Source organism: Narcine bancroftii, chromosome 13, assembly GCF_036971445.1.
Source record: "Narcine bancroftii isolate sNarBan1 chromosome 13, sNarBan1.hap1, whole genome shotgun sequence".
Classification (NCBI taxonomy): Eukaryota; Metazoa; Chordata; class Chondrichthyes; order Torpediniformes; family Narcinidae; genus Narcine; species Narcine bancroftii.
The window spans coordinates 51,198,707-51,221,458 of NC_091481.1; the positions used below are offsets into that span (position 1 = coordinate 51,198,707).

A 22,752-nucleotide genomic window follows, 5' to 3' on the forward strand; every position below is an offset into this window, starting at 1 on the left:
AACAGATAAAAATCTCTGTGATAGCCTGAAAGAATGAGGTGATTATCTGGAGAACCTTGAAGGGGGCTAGATTCATCAGTAAAACACTGAGGTGACTCATTTGTGGATGTCCTGAAACAACACATCTCTCTCTGTAAACATGCAAGAACCTTCCTGAGTGGTAACCCATCAAGCCCCAAATCCTAGTGAACTTTATACATGTTACATTCTGTACACATTTTAAGAATTCCCTGCAACCAGAGAACTTTGAAGAATGAGAAGTGAAATTGGACTGTGAACAAAAAATATTTCTTACATTTACACATACTTTACATACACGTGGGCTGAGAATTAAAAGGAGGTTATGCTAGGTTAGTTCAGTTAATTGTGATAATTTAAAGTTTGATTCTGTTTTCATGTTTAAAAATAATTTAAAACAACTTTTATTTAGGAAGCGATTTGTCATGGTGAATATCTATTGCTGCTAAGTTTTGGGGTCCTTTTGTCTCGTAAAAAGATAACTCGAGATATATATGGGAAAGATAGGTCTGGAGGGTTATGGAATTTGTTCAGGTCAGTGTGACTAGCGGTATGAAGTTTTCGCCACGTAATAGAAAGGCCGAATGGCCTGTTTTCAGGGATGTAGTGTTCAATGGAACACGACTTCATTATGATTTATGCTTGTATTGTATTTCTTTACTGCAGAATTTATAATTTTTACTTTGGTTATATTATTTAATATAATTATTTATTGTCTGGAGAAAAAATAATTAACTATGATTTGTTTCTAAAATAAGGAGCTATGGAACGATTCTACCGAAATCGTCCAATGGGTTGAAGAATAAGATTTAATTGCTGGAACATACTGTCTAGCCAGTGAATGAGTAACAATGCCACCGACCAGACCATCCAGATATTCGATATTCAGCAATTTGAGGGTGGTCAGCACAATTCTGAAAGGAGCAGATTACTTGTGAATGTACAATTTGTGACTGATCATGTACATTAAGTTCGTTAGGTAGACAGTATGAAGACGGGAATAACATGCGAAGGAAATGGATCAGTAGGAACTTTAGAAGAGGAGCATAAAATTTCGATACGAAATTATTATATAACTTTCAGACGGAAACATTAGATTGACCTCACATTTCATTATTCAAATCACTTCTGAAGTTTGAAGCTTGTTTGACTCATTATTTTCTCAATCGAATTGGGGGCGAAATGTTTGAGTAAAGATAAGAAAAAAAGAATCTCACTCCACCGGAACAGTTGAGGAATATTTTATCTCCACCTGCGCACGCAGGGCCAATCATACACGTGGCAGCAAACAACACTACCAAGAACAAGGAAGTGAGCGTTTATTCCTCGGACACACTGAATTAAGCGGTCATCGGACAGTTGGTTGGACACGAATAACAAATAACAGCATGGAAGATCTCCAGGGAAATCCAGTCCGAAACTCCTTGTGACAGTCGCCTCTACTATTACGGACCTTGTCTCTTTCACCCTTTGGGGAAGCGAGTAAGTAAATTTGAAGGTGCTGCCTTCAGTTTCAAAATAACGTGGCGAAGCGGATCAATGAAAAACACATGTCATTCCCATTACACTTCAGGGTGGTTTATACTAAATTCGCGCTGAAAACATCTCTCACTGCAATGATGACACCCGAAAAGTCCCAGGGTTTGGAGAGCACCAGCATAAAACGCTAGGTCTGGTCAAAAACGTACTGCTCGGATTCAGAATATAAGGAGGACTGTACCGTATTAAACCAAGGAAAATTACAGGGTGATATACCGTGAGTGCAAGCGAAAAGGTTAATTGCAGATATGGATTGCCGGGATAGTCGTGAGCGGAAACTCTCTGCAAGTTGGACAATGTTATTGACAGTGGAAAGGAGAAAAAGAAAATTGTAAAACCGATTCAATGTAATTTGAACGAAAACGCCGCTCCCCCGTCTCATGAATGTGGTTCTGGTATCCATTCTAACATATTGAACGCGGAACTTGAATTTGAATCACACGGGATTATCAACAGCACTTTATTAAATAACTCAACATCCCTCGGACGATCGAGCAGATGGAAATAACGAAAACATATTTTCCACAGATGCAGAATATTGTTGTGGAATTAAGGTGCAATTCGCGTGTCCTTTTCTGAATCCTACCTTACTGAGGAATGTAGTTTTGGATTCCATTCTTATGACAGGCAGCTGCTTCAACAAGGCACTGAAAATTATATTATGCAAGATAACAAAAAGCACCTTCCGAAACAATTCAACATCTCTCAGCTGACTGATCAGATGGAAAAGACGAAACCCCCCACAGGCAAATAATATTACTGTGGAATTAAGCTGAGAATGTGAATTTTGTGTTAAACGTTTGAATATCATACGGGCTTCCAGCAGCATAAGGACGTCCAATCTCTCCAGCTCTACTCATTGTTATAAATTGAGGGAAGCGCAGGGATCGATATTCAATGAAAGTGGAGGATATTAAAGGAAGGTGGGTGTCTGGAACTTTCTTTCGATTTAATTTGTAATCAATTGAGAAGATTGTAGAATCCAGGTCACGTTACCCGGCCAATAAAAGGAACAGTGATCTTTAATGAAATGACCACTGAGAAGCAGCTACTGAGGAAGTGGCCAGTGGATCTGAAAGCAGTTGACTCATCACGCTTGGGCGAGAGTAGTCTAAGGATTGGTGCACGACTTTATAAAAACAACATCCCTATTGGGAGAAAAATCAGCAAGAAAACAGCGGTAAGCTAGTTGAGGTCAGGAAAGATTTTTTTTTAATTCCTTGTGCTGCTGATGAGTGATTTAATTCAACCGTTTTCCAAAGCACTCAATAACGAAGTGCAGGCAGTAGTTGAGGCAGGTCAAGTTTAATTTCCTGGTCAGCAGATTAATGGTTGTTGTTTTAAACTATGTGCGGCAGACAGGCCGCAGCAGTAAGGTGAAGAAAATCTCTCAAACCCGAGAGATTAATGCCCTGTGATTAAACTGTCACAATAGTTTAATGAAATGTTCAGGCACCCGTATTTGAACAGATGATTTGTGATGATTAACCCATCGGTTGTCTGACATTTCTAAAGGAATTGGACGCGTAGTGCCACCGAGGCCTGCTTGCATACGTATGAGTATGCATTCATTTATAAATCAGTGAATTATTTTGAAAAGGTAGGCTCACTGTGTATTTGTCACTCCCTCTTATCTCTACCCCCATTTGCTTTGTATGTGTGTTTTTATGAGTGTGTGAATGTATTCTTGATTGTGTCTATGTGTGGGTTTGCATGTGTGCGTGAATGCGCGTGCACTGGTGTTTATTTCTCAATCGGTGAATGATTTCGAGAATCTAGGCTCACAGTGTATTGTTCCTCACCCATTGTCTCTCCATCCCTTTGCTTATTTCTCCCTTTTGTCTCTCTGGCTTAATCAGTCTCTTTAGTTCTTGATGTTTACATTGTGTTTCGCTGTGACTGGTTAATCATTTCTCGCCACCTCACTTCATTTAAAAAAAGGTGATGGTCAACAACTGGTCAAACAGGAAAGTGCTCTGGCAATCAAAGTCGGACCCTACTGCTGTTTAGACCACTTGCTGAATGGTCAACGGCCTCAATTGAAATCACGCGAGGGCCTCAGACATGCTTCAGGCCAGGTGCATAGCAGCTGTGCACATCAGCTCAGATGCTCTGGTTGGTTTTTCTCTCAATGAAGGTCAATGTAGTGGCAGGTGTGCTTACTCACGAGTGGAACGCCAACAAGCAGGTGAAGAAATTCTGCATTAGGAACAGTAGACTCGGACCTGCAGTTGGAAGAAATTCCGATTTTGCCAGGGAGCTCAAACTCCCGTGTGATGTCTCAACAGGTCGTCCTTGCTCCATCATTCCAAGGGCTTGAAGAGGGCAGGTATTTGACGCGGTACATGGGTGTGCACATTCATCAATGAGAAGGACTGTCCAGATCTTAGCCAACAGATTTGTGTGGCATTGCCTTCGAAAGCAGGTCAGCATTTGCGTGAAGACTTGCACACATCGTCAGACATCAAAGTCCAGAAACACTCAAAACACCCACTATAATTGTTCGGGCCGATATATCAGAGGTTTAATGGTGGATACATGGACATTTTAGGCCTCCTATTGATGTCATATGTTTCCTATTTTCTTCCCACTATAGTGGATGAGGCCACGCGATGGCCAGAGGTGGTTTCATTGGAATACATGATTACTGACACCTGTGCCAGGGCCCTCATTTCGGTCTGCCACCTCACATTGTGTCTGACAGGGCTGCCCAATTCACATCAAGCCTGTGATCAGCAGCAACCATCCTGCTTGGAAACAAGTTGCACCACACAACTGCATATCATGCACAATCCCACAGACTAGTAGAAACGTTGAACAGGCATATAAAACTGGCCCTTATGGTGTGTCTGTAGGGACCAATCTGGGTTGACAAATTGTCATGGGTATTCTTGGGCATATAAACAGCACCTAAGGATGATATAGGTGCCTTGAAAGCAGATCTGGTCTATTGTTACTCCTGATGGTTGCAGGAGAATTTGTATTAGATTCACAGGAGGGGAGTGATATGCACAGCGGTCCTAAGCACGCTCCGTGGGAACCTTGGTTTTTGGCACTTATACCAACATCTCACCATGATCAGGCTAGGTCCGATATCCCGCAGAACTTGCAGGACTGAAAGTACGCTTTCATACATAAAGGACCATACTGAACACCATTGCAGTGTCTAATTGTGAGGGCCCCTTGGTGGGACTAAAATATCAAGGTTCAACATACCTTTTGGATATCAGAGATAAATAGGAAGCTTTTGCAATTGACCACCTCAAGCCCGCCCATCTGGATTTGGATGGGCCAGTCATGGTTTAGGCGCTTCGGTGGAGAGGAAGGACACCCAGACAAAGGAAGTATGCAGACTTTAGTGGTCAGCAGCAGGATTGTCATTTATGGGCAGTTCATGTGGAGACCCACTTACCAGTAAGCGAACAGCCTCCCAAAATCTCGACGTGCTTTGGAAAAAGTGGGAAATTCACCTGCATCCAACACAAGTTTTTAAACTGCGCTAATGACATCAATGATAATGTCACTTCCCATCCAAGCAACAGATTCAGAGGTGCATATTAGCCTAACATGCAAGCCTGGTGGTGTCTGTCTTGCACTAGATGCCGCAGCATGTATATCGACCTCCCATCATATGCATCAACTGGACAACATGCACAGTGATTGCAATACGTGTACACGTGTAGAATACTTCCATAAATCACTTTAATTATTTAATAAATATGCCATCGTTGCTCTGTGATTAGTAAGGGTTTGCATAAGGAGAGTGGGAAGGGAAGGTTGAAAACAACTGCATTAGACCCCGCCGCACACACAAACACACACACACACACACACACACACACACACACACAGATGTACATACACACAAGCACACTCACTAGCACACACACATACACATACAGAGAAGCACACACACATACCCACAGACACACAAGCGCACATACACGCAAACACTCAAGTACACACACATACACACACATACACACAGACTCATAACCATTCACACAAGCACACACAAGCACACACACACAAGCATACACACACATACACACAGAAGAACACACACAAGCGCACACACATACACATACTCACACACGTACACACCAGCAAACATACAAGCACACACACAGATACACAAGAACACACCAACACACAATCACATGCACACATACACACATAAACATACACACATGCACACACACATACACATACACACAAGTACACACACATGCACACACACGAGCGTGCACGTGGATGCACAAATATTCACATACTCAAACATTCACGTCCACGCATGCACCTCCATATAAAGTTAAAGAGTGAAGAAAAAGAAAAATTAATGACTAACAGACAGAATAAGAGTTATGGAACAGAAGGAGGAAGATAAATAAGTTTGTATGCATGAGATAGAGAGACAGACGGAGAGACAACCAGACAGAAAAACGGACGGAATAAACACAACATCAGACGCATTCACACACAATTTTACAGAAATAGTACTTGTTGAATCACAGCGTTTAACAGGCATTGTCACCGGGAGAGAAAATCAAATATACAAGGAGAAAAAAGTTCAAAGGGACATTTTGGAAGAATAAATAATCCAACAACTCAGTGCTCAGCTATCACTCCTGGTGCCTCTCCAACATCACCACCGGACCCAAAAAGCATCACCTTATATTTCTTGGGATAGAAGCTGATCGGTAATGTCATCAGTGAATTTCACCAACGCTGTGGTCTCACTCGCTTCACCCCAATCAAACTCTGTCGTTTTCTTCTTGATGGCCAACAGTGCCTGTAGTCATTGTCCATCCTCCGGTGCCTTCCTATTCTGTTACTTCGTTACCGTCATGTCCTGGCAGTACCGGGGATCTGGATTTCTAAGATGGCATTCTCAAGAGAGGGCTGAGTAGCCACATCTGGTGGTCCACAGAGCGACCAATCACGTGGGTCGATAAGTGATGAAGTCCTCAAAGTGTGTTCGTGTTATGAAAGTGAAGCACAGGATTCCCAGGGTGGTGATTTCACGACCGCTACCCATGACACGTGCTACTCAAGTTCGAAATGGAGGAATAATGCAGCTTACCAGGTAAATAAAGAGATGGTGCAGGAATAAAGACCCCAGAGTTCTAGATCAGTGGGCAGGCCAGTTTATATATTAACTGCAGAAGGAATAATGGGCTTGCCGGAAAGTTTGTTCGTGCTGTTCCGGGGTTTCTGAACTAGATTTGCACGGGGATGGGAGCCAGATTTCTGGAGCAGATAGTGGAGTTGAAGAGAATAAATATGATATGACTTGAAACGGAGAGACAAATCAAATTGATGTCCGTGCATCTATTTAAATGCAAAAAATATCATAGGAAATGAAGACGATATTGGTGCATGGATTGGCATTGTGGCCATTAGAGAAACTTAGCTGCAGGAGTTCAATATCCCAGGTTCTGTAGTTTCAGGCGCGAGTGAGTGGGCGGAATGAAAGGAGTAGGATTGTCATTATTTGTCATGGAAACTATCACAGGGAAGCGGAGACAGGACAAAGTAGAGTGCTTTTCCACTGGGGCTCTATGGATAGAGCTGAGGAATGGGAAAGGTATAAATAGTTTACGATCTTTTATTGTAAAAGATTGAATAGTCATCAAGGATGGGAAAATCAAATTTGTCAGGAGCTGGCAGACAGCTGCAGCAAATATACATTTATGATAGCAGGTGATTTTAACATTCCACATATCGACTGATATTCCCATACTGTAAATGTCATTGATGTTTTTGGGTCCTCAAATGTTTTCAGAGATTTTATAGATCAATATATCGAAGAACTAAGTGGAGATAATGCAATAATTGGGAATACATTTGAGGAGGGAAAAACTTTAGGTCCAGTGATCAATGCCTCTAATTTTAATAAATTATGGAGAAAGATAGATATGGTCGTTTATGTGAGGTTCTCAGTTGGTGAACGATCACTTTTAGGAAATGTGAAGTGATCTACAGAACGTGATAGGTCAAGTTTAACAAATCTGATAGAGATTTGGAGGATGTAATCTCGAAGGTTAATGGAGGAAATGATGTGAGTGTTGTCTGCATGGACTTTAGTAAGGCCTTTGAAAATATACCACATTTAAGATTCAAGTTTTAACATTCCATTTATTCTCATGAAATGAAGAGACTGCAATATTACACGAAGTATGTTTTCTTCTGCCATAAGGCAGACAGGTTCGCCATCTGTAGAAAGTGCCTGAATCGCCTCGAGCAGTCAGAGAAAGAGAGCAAAGAATTGCTGTGTGACATTGGATATGCCCCCATCAGTCTTACATCCGGGATAACAACTCAGATGCCTGCTTAAACCAGGATCACCACAGCTCAAGATCCAAAGCTCTGAAACAATCAGATATGCTTCGGCACACTTGGCACCTCTCGCATCCCACTTCAGAAATCTTGTATCAAGCCCAGACTGAGCAAATGGCTGAGTATTAAAAATCTGTGTTAAATATCCGACCATAATATTCATAGAGGACATCAATATTTCACTCCAGCAGGGCATGGTACCCACCCGTTCCAAGAAGTCATCAATCATGATAAATCGGTCTCATCAGCAGAATAAAATATTTTCAGTGTTGTACATGATATGTATATACTCTGTCAATCCATCTGTAATCTTGTGCCCTTTCAGCCATTTTTGAGCAGTCTTCAGAAGTCTGCAGCCGTTGTGAATACCTTGACTTCAGTGTCCAGCAGCCCACCGCTGTAGTTCAATTGCGTGGCTCCTCACCTCCAATCGATAATAGCCAATTACCTGTGTGCTCTTCAGCCACCGAACCTCTCAGTAGTCCTGCTTCATTGTCATATTCCTGTGGCTTCGTTTCCTCTGCTTCTCCTTCTCAAACTGTTTTGGATTCCTCATGTTCTAGTCTCCTGCACCAGTCCTCTGCTTTATCGGATTCGGTGGGTTTTCCTGAATGCTGCCGATCATCGTGCTGCCATGTTGAATGCAGACACGGCAGTTAAATAAGACCACAACATCTCTATAAAGGGTAAACCCTTTAGCTTTTGATTCTTAGTTAATTTTGTGCCTGTCACTTTAAGATAACTAATTTTTGTTGTGTTACCATCGTGACTATCGTGTTATATGTCGTAATATCCGCCCAGGTTAATGGCTTGCTCTTTCATTCTATAAGATGTGTGAGCACTAGAAATCTTTGTATCTCTTTAAAATGTTGTATCTTTATATTTTTATAGCAGATTTTAGCTATTGATTTGTTATTCAAAGTTATGTAAGCCTCGTGGCGAAGAAATGCAAAATGTTTATCTGTTATATCAACGAATTTAAACTCAGTAAAGTCGCAGCCAGATTGTTTGATTTTAAGAATTAATTAGATATAAATTTGAGATATCGCACCTCATGCTAATTTTGAAATTGGATGTTAGAATAAGGAAAGTGTCATCTATATTCTGATCCAAATAAAAAATTAATTGTGAACTTACTTCGGAAGAAAGGCTTGTAAAACTTGTCTCAAAGAATTCATAATGTAATTGAAAGCAAAGAGAGATCCACGCTGTAACATAGAATATTCCAGAAATGTTTGAAGCTTTCTGTAACTTGTGCTATTTGAAATTGAGCGAAAGGACAGGCCAGATCCTTGCATCCTTTAAAAAATAGAAGCCACAGCTCTGGCATTATAATTGGCAGGAAACCCAGAAAATGTTATTGTAAATATAAGCATTCAGATGAGAATGATTATGTGCAGAAACACAGAGATAACAAGCCACCAGCAACTGTTTTCATGCCACCAAGTAATATACAACATTCGTTTACTCTTCCAGCATGAACCAGTAGATGTCAGGACAGAAGCCAGGTTCAGTGTGAAGAAACCAAGATGGATATGAAGAAGTCTCATCGGGCTAAAGACCTCGAGAAAACAGGTCTTCTCAAAGAACTGTTTGATCATGAGTTGAGCCGGCAAGGTCGACAAACAATGCATAGCAGGAGGTTGGAGCGAGGAGCCAATGATGAAGCAGCATCAACTAGCAATCAAAAATATGTCTCTGTCACGGCACTGAAGGTATCATTTTGTGGCGTAAAGGTTAGTGGAAGTGAAACAAATTAAGGTATGTTGCAAAGACCTATTTTTGTTGTACCAAGCGAAATGCAGAAGACAGAAACTCAATCAGTGGTATCTGAAAGTTCAGATGTGAATCCAAATTATAGTATTTCCAAAGATATATGCAGGAAATCTTCAATGTCTTCAAAGGCATCTAGAGAAAGAACAGCTTCATGTGCTTCAAGGGTATAAGCTATGTATGCTAAGGCACAATCAGACTTGGTTTTCATCTGTGCCCAACAACAGTGCTTGGAGAAAACATGCTTTCGAGTATAAGGAGGATCAAATCAAGAAGCAGCAATGGGAGCTGGAAGGGCATCTTAAAAGGATACAAATGGCCAGTGAAGAAGAAATTAGCTTATTGAACAGAGAAAAGAATACTGGAGTGTAAGGATCAACATGCTATGAATATGGCCAAAGTGAAAGCATTAACACAAATTAGTCACTCAAAATTACATACCCAAACGGCTAGCACCTAACATTCCAGCAGATCAATGGGGAACGCAATCTCAGAAAAATATATACTCGAGCAATGGGCCATGGGTGTTTCTGCTAGAGTTCAAATGGCAATGACCAATCCTATGGTAAACTTTAGCGACAATCAATCTCTCTAGAGCGCACAATATATTGATCTTCCAGAAAAGAGTGTATTTCAAAAAAAAATTAACCACGTGAGTTGATCATGTCCAACCACCGATGTCTCATCATGATGTTGGAGAGCAAGTAACAAGTAAAAGTAACCACGAATGCTGTCACTTACAACGCAAGGAGTCCCATCAATCCTATCTCTTACAACCTAAGGTTTCCCATCAATGTAACCACTCACAACCTATGGATTCCCTTCAATGCTGTCACCTACAACCCAATATACCCATCAATGTAATCACTTACACGTCAAGGTTTTACACCTGTTGCACCAGTTCAAAATCCATTTTCTTCATTCACCATAAGGCAACTAGTCACAAGCCACGATGGACAAGGCAATGAAATTAAGATATGTTCGAATAAGGATAGAGTAGTCTAGAGTCTCTATTTGCAGGCCATTTAAAGCTTATCGGGAGCTGACAGCAGTCAAACTGGGAGATTGGGCAACGTGGGAGCGCTTGTATCCGTTCCCAGCTCCTTGCAGATCCGCACCTGCAGTAGTGGTGCCATAACACTAGCTCGCAATGCACCACAATTTTCCATGGCATCGGAGATCACTCATGAAAGATTGGTAGCTTGGTGCTCATAGTAGCTTCTAAAGTGGATTCGACATTTGTTCTCTGGGAGAAACTCTGAGAGAGGTACTACATGACGGCTTTTCTGGCTGAAGCCCAGTAACGAGCAGAGTGCTTGGGCGTGACATCCAATGTTGATTGTCATCCATGAACGTAAATTATCTAAATCATTATTGATACTTTGGACTAGCAAGTGGACAACAAGGAACGGTTTTATAGATTGTGGATGGTTCTGGGCCAGCTGCTAAAATGTAATCTGGAAGTTAATGCAGAAAATCGTGAAATATTGCATTTTGAAAGGACATATTAGTATATGACAAACGGCAGGGCAGTCAAACAAAGCGACCGGGAACACAGAAACCTAATTAGCTCCCTGAGAGTGTTGCCACAGGTCGGTAGGTTCGTAAAGAATATTATCCTTCATAAATCACAGTAGTGCATCTAGTATTTGGGATGATGTGTTAAAGTTAGATCAGACATTAGTGAGACCTGACTTAGAATCCTGCAGACAGGTTTGGTCAGTGGACTACAGAACGGCAGCAGTAAAATTGAAAGTGCGCAGAGAATATTTACGAAGATGTTGCTGGGTCTTTAGGAACTGTATTACAGAGAAAGGATGAACAGGTTAGGATTTTATTCCCTGGAGCGTACAAAAACAGGAAGGGACAATTGATGAAAGATTCAAAAATTGTAATGGGTATAGTTCAGTAGTTATTAGCTCTTTGTTAACACTCACATACCACCTTAAGTAACGCCTTACGAACCGAAGATCACCAAATTCATCCTATTCAATTTGTACGAGACTGCAGGTGATTCAGGACAAACATTAGGTCAAGTATCAGGAGACTGAGCAAGCGTCCGATAACGCTTCAATTATCATCTAAAAGAAGAGTTATTAAAGCAAGCTCTCCTCATTTGTTTCAGAAATATGTATAGACGCTGCACTCGCGTTGGACGTGAGGTGGGAGGAGAGCGTTTTGTCGGGATATTCGTTGTGATTGCCCTGTGAGGAGACACGTTCAAATAATAGAAGCAATCAGGTAATTACCTCTTATATGGGAATTTAATTGTTATCGGGCAGTTGGCAATATGAATTGGGGAAGAGGGCATGTCGAGATATTGCAGAGCGTTCTCTGAAGAATTTTGTTGCATTATTAAGAAATGTTAAATTTCCAGAATTATTAAGGGTTTGGGCCGGATGGTAGGTCCAGAAACTTCCTCAACCACAATATAAGGCGCTGAACCATCTATTCAGGAACAAGATTGGCGAATGGTTGTGCAGGATCAGGAAGACGGATTTGTGCGCTGCAGTCCGTAACTCCATTAATTTTAGCATTTCTCTTGAAATTCTGGAAGGGCCAAACACGTGCTGAATTGAAGACATTATCCTAAATAAGAAGAACATGGTTCAAAGCGTTTTTATGATGGTCTTGTGTTTGATCTCGTATGCATATGCGTCTGGAGAGGTATGGGAACTAAACTTCGCCAGTATGTTCGATGGCGTACAGGATCTTCTGATATTGATGCCTATCACCTGGATTTCAGCATCCTGACGACTTCACGGTATACACGTGGCGTCCATTATGAATGCCTCAATCGTCTTATTCATCACGCATTCTTCTACACAAATACTGATAAAATCGTTAAGTGCCACGATGCATTTACTTTAATGTGGAAAAATCCACTGACTTGAAGACCCTGTGTCTTCAGACCATGAACTTTCACCTGTCTAAATTCTGCCCGTGAGCGAATGGCATCAGCACTGTTCCGTTATCTGACTTGCCAAATGTCGGAGTGCTGTGCATCGGATGGAATAGTTTACAGGTAGTGTCAGACATGAAGGGGGCCTGATGTGACAGAGGGAACTTTTACAAAACGGTCGTTCTCTTGACTGAAGTCCCATGAATTCGATTGCAGCTTCAATATATTTCATTAAGATTATTTTCGTGGTGAATCAGTCATCCAGCACTGGCATTTCTTTTGCCCACGATGGTACATCGTGGTCATTGTATAATTCTAATGTGAAGTCCGAAAGCAATATTTAGGACAGGTGTGTCACCGCTTGATTTCCAGCTTTGCAAAATCAGGTTCACCACTTTCGGGAATCACAAAAATTCCTCCCTTATTATACACTTATCTTTGTTTTACAAACCTGTGGTACAATACTAATATCAATATTCATAGAAAGAGATGATGTTTGTAAAATAATTCAACAATTAATATATGTATTTTTATTATTTCACCGGTTCAAATCTCATGATATATTGGGACACTTTCCCCCATATATCTATCCAAATAGCATGAAAGCAATTAATGCCCATGGGACCAAAAAATGTTGATTACGATGTGACATAACGTTTAAACATGTTAATTCTAATTGTGCTTCTTTCCGTGGTTCGAAGCTAATCCGAATGAAAATGCCATTAATTACCTTAATTAAGTTATCACAGGGGTATAAATGTTTCCTGAACTAGTGGCAATTGGGCATCAACAACCGCGTTGGTTCAGGCCGAAAATGGGTTATCCAGCCATTTTCCAGATAGTCAGAATTTACTATCCTATACAGGCAGGGTCGGTATTCCGGGTAAGGAAACAGATTCATGTGGGTCTCTAATTATCTTTTGAAATTTTTATGGTAGACACGATGTCTCTTTCCTGACAATTCTGCAGTTCATTTTAGAAAGAGTGTATCAGAAGAAAATTGGTTCGTTCTGTTTTATAAACATATTTCTGCACATTCAGAGGTTTGATTCCCGTTGATTAATTAAATAGTTTAAAATCTAAGTTTTTTTCTATCATTTATTTTAAGTCGAAGAATACATTTTAAATCTGATTCTATTAATCGCCGCCAAACCATGATGCCTAGACTTGGTGGATTTACAGGAGCAGTGCAATAGGTTTGGCTTTTAACCCCTGAATGTCGAAACTAAGTGGTATAATCTGATGTGTGTATAAAACAAAACTGGGAAGGGAGTGGATAGAGTAAGTGCAAGCAGAAATTTTCCACAGTGTTGGTTTACTGGAACGACTTCACGCAGATTGTGGTAAACGTTGCCATATTAAGTCAGAGAAACATGATAACTGTCGACATGCAAGTAGATTTGGACAGGTGCATGGATTGGAGAGATGTGGGCCCATGGTATAGGTGCACGTCAATGGGTAGCGGCAGGAAAATCGTTTGATGCTCCATAAACGAGACCCGGGTCTGTTTTGTGTTGTAGTGGTCTTTGGTTCCAATATATAAGAACGCAAAGTAAAGTTTGTTCGCTGCTTGGCGAATATGACATCTTGTTATTCTCCGTGATGAAAGCTGTGCTGTTTGCCAGCTGATGAGAAGACTCTGATGAGCTCTCTGTGTCATTATTTCAATCTCTGGCCTTGGTCAGTTCGATATGGTGCGCGTTAGTAGGTTGCAGGTGACATATGTGTCACTTCTGGATTAGACGCTAAATTAACCCCTGCTGTCACGGAATTCCTAGAAAGGTAGGACCTTCCTCTTTGGTGCTATTTGAGTAGAATTCTTTTTGAAACGAGAAAACCACAATTATCCAATTTCCAGGCACGTCTGTATCATTGAAATTGAAATAGAATTACAACAACATTGTTTGTCGTCGGCCAGAATCAACACAGTCCACAGTGCCGAACATAAAAAAAAATAAATGATATTAAATTTCTCAACCAGCTGAACGGCAGTGAAATATCCAATGTCATCGTCATTCAAAGGTAAATCCGTTTGAAATGTTCTCCGCGTGTCACCTTGGTAATATGGTGTCACGTTCCAGCAACGAACTGTTTTTTTTTTGATCCTCACTGGATTATCAATGGCACAACCAAGCCTATCTAAAAGGATTGTATTAAAAATAAAAATACGGTAGTTTGTCTCCCCATTATTTCCTTCTGTTACTGCAACAGGAAAATGCCGTCAAAACTTTGTAGCCATTTGCCAACCACTTGAGCAGCGAAGGAATCTAATGCGGAACAAATCGCCAGTCACAGAATTACGAGCGAATAACATCCAGGTCAATCATGTGGTTCATGAAGTTGGAGTTAAAGCTTTCAAAGAGGAAATTCTTTTCCGACGAGTTTCACGAACTACAAGATCCTTCTCTTGAGAGTAAGGAAACGAAGAATTACCGAACGTGAACGATGTTCCGAGGTTGGCTTGGGAACTTAAAACTGTGGTGTGCTCTGCCTAGATTGGGCTGAGTAGCAAAAGCCTCTTTCCACGAGAAAATTGGAGAAGAAATCCCTTAACTTGCCTTCCTCTGCATCTTCCAAAAGCCCCGAGATCCGAGCATGTTGGCATTGGCTCGTTCTCCCTAAATCGACCATCCACGAAATTAACTTGGCCTTGCTGGTAGATAGTGCTTCACTCTCCATTAACTGATACCAAACTCCACAGTTTCCAAAATCATTCTCAATTGCTGAAATTAACTGTATGGCTTTTTTTCAATCTCTCGTTGACTCTTTTTACTGCTTTCTCGTGTTATCTTCCACCTTTTCAGGCTGTCTGAAACGATGTTACCAGTCTGAGGGGCTGTCTCCTCTTTACCATTTTTTATGAGCTTTATATCCTCTCGTTGTTGTCATTTTCAAAAGCAATGATAGTAAATATTGAAGGGAAAATTTATGAGCCATTTTGGTTAAAGATTAAGAAGGAAATGTTAAAAATTAATCGGAGCACCTAACTAATACCTCGTACACCATGCAATCGCCAGACCAGAAGGCCCCAAATACTCTTTTAGATATGCCATCAGCATTTACCTTGCCGATATTGAGGAATAATGAACCTTTATCGATGTGAGTGAAACACGAATGACTGCCAGCGCTGTGATTCTAATCAAAATTCTGGAGGAATGCAGGCGATCTTGCAGCGTCCATGGGAGGTAAAGATCTATCATTACCGAGTCGGGCTTGAGTCTTGCCTCAATATATGATTGAAGAAACACGACGTCTTAATTGCAGGCTGGTGGAGGGAAGGGGGACACTGGATGGAGGAGGGGTACAGACCAACAGACAAGATGTTTTAATTGGGTATGATAAGAAAGACGACAATTGATTCTGCACTGTGAAAAATGGAAGGAAAGGGAATAGAGAGAGATAGAGAAACTGAGCTGGATAAATGGATATGGGTAGGAGAAGAAATCAATGTTAATGCTATTCCTCCAAATTGCAGATGGTCTCAAGTCCCCGCCCCATTCCCTTCCAGATACATCTGTCCATGGTCCCATGCAATTTCCAGCTCAGGCCGCTCGAAATTTAGAGGAACAGAAACTTGAACAAGAACTAACGTCTGCAATTATTCCCCACGAACGAGACGGATTGATGGCAACTCTGTTCCGCTAGGCGGAGCGACCAGATCTCCTCAAATGGGATGATGTCCATCCTTGTCCCTAGCCTTGGGAAGCTTTTAATGTAGGATGAAGTCAGATGTCCTTTTATGTCATCAAAAGTCTGTCTTGCGATCATGCGTGACGCCTTTCAGAATTTGTTCCATTATATATAGTCAACATTGTACGGTATCAGCTATTCTACCGAAGAACAGCATCTCCGTTAATGGGATGATTTCAGGGGCCAGAGAGAAAGACGTTGTTCCCTTTTTCCAATGAGGCGGCCACCTCCGCGCTCAGAGAGCATCATGGTCATATTCCAAACAGGATCGGCTCCAGATTTCTCGCTGTTACTTGATGCGGGAATTGAGATATTCGACGACCCAGTTCGACATGCTAGTGGAGTGTCAATTCGAACAATGAATGAAAACCAATCTCATTCAGCGCAGGCGGGCATGTGAGCTCCCGGGAAAGCCTGATTTGGACCTTTCTGCATGTAAGGTGACTCAGATAATTTTCTCCCACGTGCACGTAAGGCTATATTTTCTCAGTTCTTTCAGTTAATGTAACTGTGATTGTGATCCTGTCACTCTGGAACTGTGGCCTCTCCAAATGCCTCACTCACTATCTAGTAGCCATGGCTGTCGCAGATCTGATGATGGTTATCGTTGCCGTTATAATGCATCAGATTAATTTTATCTATATGTTTGCGAATTTCTTGTTTGTAACTCCGATATGTTCCATCACCTTTCTCCTGCAACAGGTAAACATGCACTGTTCCGTTTGGTTAATTGTGGCTTTCACTGTCGATCGTTTCATCGCCATCTGCTACCAGAAGTTGCAAATTAAATACTGCACGGTCAGAATAGCCACCGTGGTGATCGTTTCAGTGCGTGCGGTGAGCTGTGCTCAGAATGATCCATTTTATTTCGCAGTCCATCCACAGCTCTGCGTCACCTTGCACGAATACATGAGGGCGCCGTTGTGGGCAGCGTACAGACTATTTGAACATATTATGAATCGGGTCTTACCATTTGGTTTAATTCTGATATTTAATACATTAACCGTCAGACACATTATAGCGGTGAATAGGGTCCGTCGGAAACTGCGATGCAAGAGTGAGTTTAAGAAAGATCCCGAGATGGAGAAACGGAGAAAGTCGGTGATTTTGTTCTTCGCTCTATCCGGCAATTTCAATTTAATGTTGGCACCTCAAATTATATATTCTATGACACGGCCAACTGAAAACTATTCCTATACAGACAAGAATTTGAGCATTCCGATGTATATCCTGCAACAATGTGGGATGATGTTGAAGATGCACAGTACCTGCACAAACACGTGTATATTCGTGCTGATACAGAGGGCATTCAGGGTGGTGCTGAAGAATGGGTTGAGATATCTGTTCAGGTGCAATAGGAAACATTTGAAATGAAACGTAAACCAAATTATAAACTTTCTTGATCTTCAAAATACCTAATCAAGTGTGCTTTAAAAAAAAAACAATACGACTGGAGATAGTTCTGTTATCAACACATTGTGTTCAATTACTTGGAGTACATACTGGACGCCCATACCACCGATACACAAAGATACACTCTAAGCCGTTGAAAGACTAAAGGACGATTCACTCATTTTTCTCCCGCTCATCACCCATATTCCCCAACCCCCTCCCCCACCACGCATCTATTCACGCACACTTCAACGATGCTGAACACTTCTTCCGTTGGTTCAATCTCCGTGCCTCCCACTGCAAACATGATTCACCGCCGCACCGCGAACACATTCTCCCACTTTAACTTCTTTCCTCCTACTGGACACCTTGTTCAAGGCTTCTACCTGCTCTGGACATCAAAGTCGTAGACTTCAGCACTCCCGTCATTCATAACAATCTCATCCCCTCCACTCACTCTGCACAAATCCCAAACTCACGATCAAAGCCGACGACAAGCGTGGCCCTGTTATATTTGGTGTACTGACCTAGATCTGGAAAAATAAATACCTCAGAATCAAGACACTTCCTTGTACTTACCCCTACAATAGGAATCTACCAAAACTAATCAACCCACTCGATCACGCACCATCTCTGAACTCATCACTTGCATGGCCTCCAAACTTTTATTTGCAACCCTCCCACTGTTCGCTCCTACCTCCTACCCAAGATCCATAAACACAATTTTCCCAGCAGACTCAGCGATTCTGCAATTCTTGCACAAACGATCAGTTATTAGCTTACATTGATTCAATTTTGTTCACCAAGCCTGTCCCCACCTATATCCACACATCCTCTGTCACTTACAGTCCATAAACATCACCAGCTCATCCTTACCATGGATATAGAGTGACTGTACACCTCCATTCCCCCATACCGAATGTCTCAAAGCCCTGCTGTTTTATCTGGACTATAGATGCAACCAGCATCGCTACAGAATCACTCTCCTCCAGCTGGCAGAACTTGTCTCACTCTCAATAACTTATTTTTTCATTCATCCAAATCTGTCCTCGTGGACCCCAGCTACGTCTATATTTTCTGTTGTTGCCTATGTGGAGTTATCCATACTTCCAAACGATGCAGCCAAGATCGCTCAACTCTTCCTTTGATAAAGCGATGGATAATTTGGTGTTGTCTCATGCACCCATGAGGAGCTCCTCAACTCTATTCAGTTTGCTGCCAAGTTCAACCATGATCTCAAATTTGATTGGTCCATCTCAAACAACACACTCCCTTTTCTCGATGTACCTGCCTTGTTCAGGATTGTGTGTGTCCCACAGTTTAGGAACAGGTGAAATTTGAGGTACAATGATCCCATTTATTTTAGAGATGCAAACGGGACAACAGGGTCGATGTTAGGAAAACGCAGACAACATACACAATATACAAGAGGGAAATATAACCTTCGGACAATGAGGGAGGAACCAACAGAGAATGGGGTAAATTACATGAACATACACATTCAACAGTCTGTTCAATATGTCACTGCGTACTGCTACTTCTTAACCGGTAAGGTCATGGCTCTTGCAACCTGACCTCAGAACTTACTCCAACCCAGTGTGAAGGGTTCTTTTTACGTGCCATGAGGAGTTAAAAAAGGCAGAAAAAAGGCACACATTGTCCTTTATAGTTCTGCAGGTAGTATTTGGATGCCAATCATCCTGACAGGCTGGTCCCATTTGGGTGCTGTGGCCAATATCTCAAAGCCAAGTGCAAGGGCACAGCAGGGGTCAGCCGAGGTGATTCACCTGTATGAATTGGATAAAGGTCAGGGCTGAGTCTCGGCATGCTGCGTGGACTGCAGCACCCGGTGATTTAGGTGGGCCAATCACAAAGGTCATCTTGATGGCTTGTGGTGAGTCTTTGGCCTTGATTTGAATGTAGTGTGTCCTACGAACATGAGTGCAGCAGCGCCACCAGGTGGTGGATGCTGCCTGACCATGAAAATCTGTATCAATCTTGGGGGACACATTTTCGACAGATATCATCGGCAAACCGACAAACCCGAAAATTACATTGACTGCACTGCTTCGCAGCCTCTCCCCTGTAAGGATTGCATTCTCGAAATTCCTTCTCCCAGGACGAGGTTTTCCAAGCCAGATCATATTGATATGTTACTAGAAGTTTTCCTCCTTTTCCAAACAATATTGATTCCTTTCTACCACCATGAACCAGGACCGCAACTGCAGATCTTTGCATATCGGTCCTGGCTCTTTTCAACTACACAGGATTTCAGAACAGGATTTCACTTTTCCTCTCGCAGCACTCCATCATCCTCTGCAACCAAAATATCCACCATCACCATTTCTCTCACTAACGACATGATCCCACCACTATTTACACGTTTCCTCTCCTTTCCTCTCTTCTCTCAATGGGGATTGCTCACTCCGTAATTCTCTAGTTTGCTCACCCCTCTCCAACAATCGTCCCCTTGACCCCTTCCCCTGTGATCACTTGCGCTCACTCCAACATTACTGATACCAAACAGTCCTTCCATGTGAAGCAACACTTCACTCTTGAATTTGCATGAGTCGCCTTCTATATCTGGGGCGGCGTTGTCGTCTCCTGTGCATCAGAGTGATTGATCACACTGGGAAATCGATTCATTAAGCACATCAGCTTTGATCCCTGCAAATAGATTGGTCTCCAATTGGCCACCTATTTCAATTCCACATCGTATTCCCTCGCACAAACATCTGGCCATGATTCACGCACTACCAGACAGAGACCACCCGTGAATTGTCATCTCAATTTCCATTTGGGCACACTTAAACTGAATAGATTCATCATCGACGTCTGAGAACCGTCTGTATACATTTGAAGGTTTTAGACTGTTATCAAGATGTTCAGGAAAATCTGGCTTGAACTTTTCTTTCAATTGTTCATTGAGTTTCACAAAATAAATATATTGCAACATTTTGAATACTTCTGAGCAATGTCATTCTTTCTTTCCAATCGACAACTGATTGTCAATCAAAGCATAGGTCTAACCCTGCATGGGCCAGCTCTCACACTAGATACCAGTTCTATTGGTTGCATAGCCTTTGGTACATCTAAACTAATTAGCATACCAATGTCAGAGCTATTTACCGGTATATAAAACTTTCTCAGATATGCCCACTGACTCGCATCACTTTGATATGGTACGTTTCCTTTATGCACAGGCATAGAAGTCTGTCTTTTCACGCCGGGAAAATCACAAAAAATTATCGCTGAGTATTCCAGCAGCGTCAAACGGGAAAGCATGTTAATTTTATCAATCTTTTTTTCTCGAATGATTTTCAATAGAATCTTTGTTCTCCCCGTTTCTAGCTTACGCCTTTCCATTAGATCCACACTGCAAAATTATGCAGTGTTTCCTGGGTCAAGAAATGCAGGTATCGTAAGGTTGCATTCCCATCATTCGCTTTAACCTGTAAAGACACTATCAAGGGTTTGCAGTTATCTTCACCATCCCCAGAAGGACCGTTTGTTCATGTGGAAGCTTCAGCGCTGCTTTCATCTGCTTCCTTCATCGACGTTTGTTCCTTTTCAGTATTCTTCTTTTTCCTTGAAACATGTAATAATTTGTGATGCTTATGATAACATTTATCGCGGTTGAGTCACTTTTTGCACTGTTTGTTAATGTGTCCTTTACGCTGCCAGACAAGCATACTACATTTTCCTTCAAGAGAGCGATTTTCTCACTATGTATCTTATTTTCCATTGGTACACAGGCTCCAAAATATGCTTATTATTACAAAACGAACATTTGTTTTCTCATCAGTTGAACGTAGGTTTTCCTTAATTTCACTGTCAAAAAGGTGGTAAATTCATGTCCTTCAATTTTGTTTGTCATACGATTTGGACTTTTCAACTTCTTTATTCATTGTTTGAATACCCGTAATTCCATACACTGGATATGTGAGAACATTCACGTCCTTCATAAAATTTACTAAATCCTTAAAATAGCTGTCACATGGTTTCTTCTCTGGTATTCCAAGTTCCTGAAGATGGACAATCTCCATCAAGACATTGCAACAACCTGTTAGAAAGAGAGTGTACGCTTATAAACCATTCGTGCCCTCTGGTGTCATTAACGACCATGAAATCCTTCTTCATACAAGCTGCAAGAATGTATATTTGTCACCAAAATATAACCACGTCGTCTTTTTGGATCGTATCATCTGGCTTCAGATGTTGACAACTCTTTACGAATCCATGTGGTTGTCCTCTCATGAGCTGTTGCAAATAAATGTAAAAAAATCCTCCGAGGTTTCACTCATTTTTTTCAGTATTAATTTCAAACTTTTTATAAACAGTTGGAATTTAACATCATCAAAAACTAGAATCTTTTTCTTGGGTAGAGCATATAGAGTATGTAATTTATTTAATGATTCAGCAAATTCATATTGTCTTCTCATCCCAAGGCGAATGTTACTTTGTCCTTCTGGATTGCTAAGACTTGACAGGAGTTAAGAGATGGTATTTGTCTCCTATATTTGTCCAGAGCGGCCATCATTGGTGTTTGATCTCTGGTTCCTTGGATCAACCCAGTTAATTCATTATCTTGCACATCTCGCATTTTCGGCGCTGGCTCTGCTCATTGCCTTTTCCTGCCTGGTCCAAGAAAAAGCATGTCTTAATGAAGTAGCACTGGCTAAACATCGAGACTTAATTGGCTCAGTCCTTGACCATATGCTTCTTGTAGTTCTATCACTGGCACAGCTTTGGTAATTGATAGATTCTTTCTCAAAAGTCCTTCATAAAAACGACGCTTTCAATAATTTACTTTGAGCAGCAAATACCACTGAGCCTTGTAATGCTTATGACGTGGCCACATTAGCAATTTCTTTGTCCAGTTCCAGTTGCTACTTTAGCTCCATTCTTAGCTGCTCCTCCTGTAGCTCCTCTTCATTCCATCGCAGCATGTCCTGCAGCTCACTTTCTTGTTATCGCCACATCCGTGTCTTTCTTAACAGCTCCTCCTTATCTTCTAAGTCCAATTTGAACAGAAGCCTTTTCCACTTGAACAACAGTTGTGCCTGCTAGAATATTGAAATGCATAGAATCAGCATATG

The 22,752-nt window shown here is 41.5% G+C and overlaps 1 pseudogene; it reads left to right on the top strand.

Annotated features, from left to right (window-relative positions):
- The first annotated feature begins 9,425 nt into the window (after positions 1-9,425).
- Positions 9,426-22,752, top strand: part of LOC138748040 (NACHT, LRR and PYD domains-containing protein 3-like) — a 78,275-nt pseudogene continuing 64,948 nt past the window's right edge.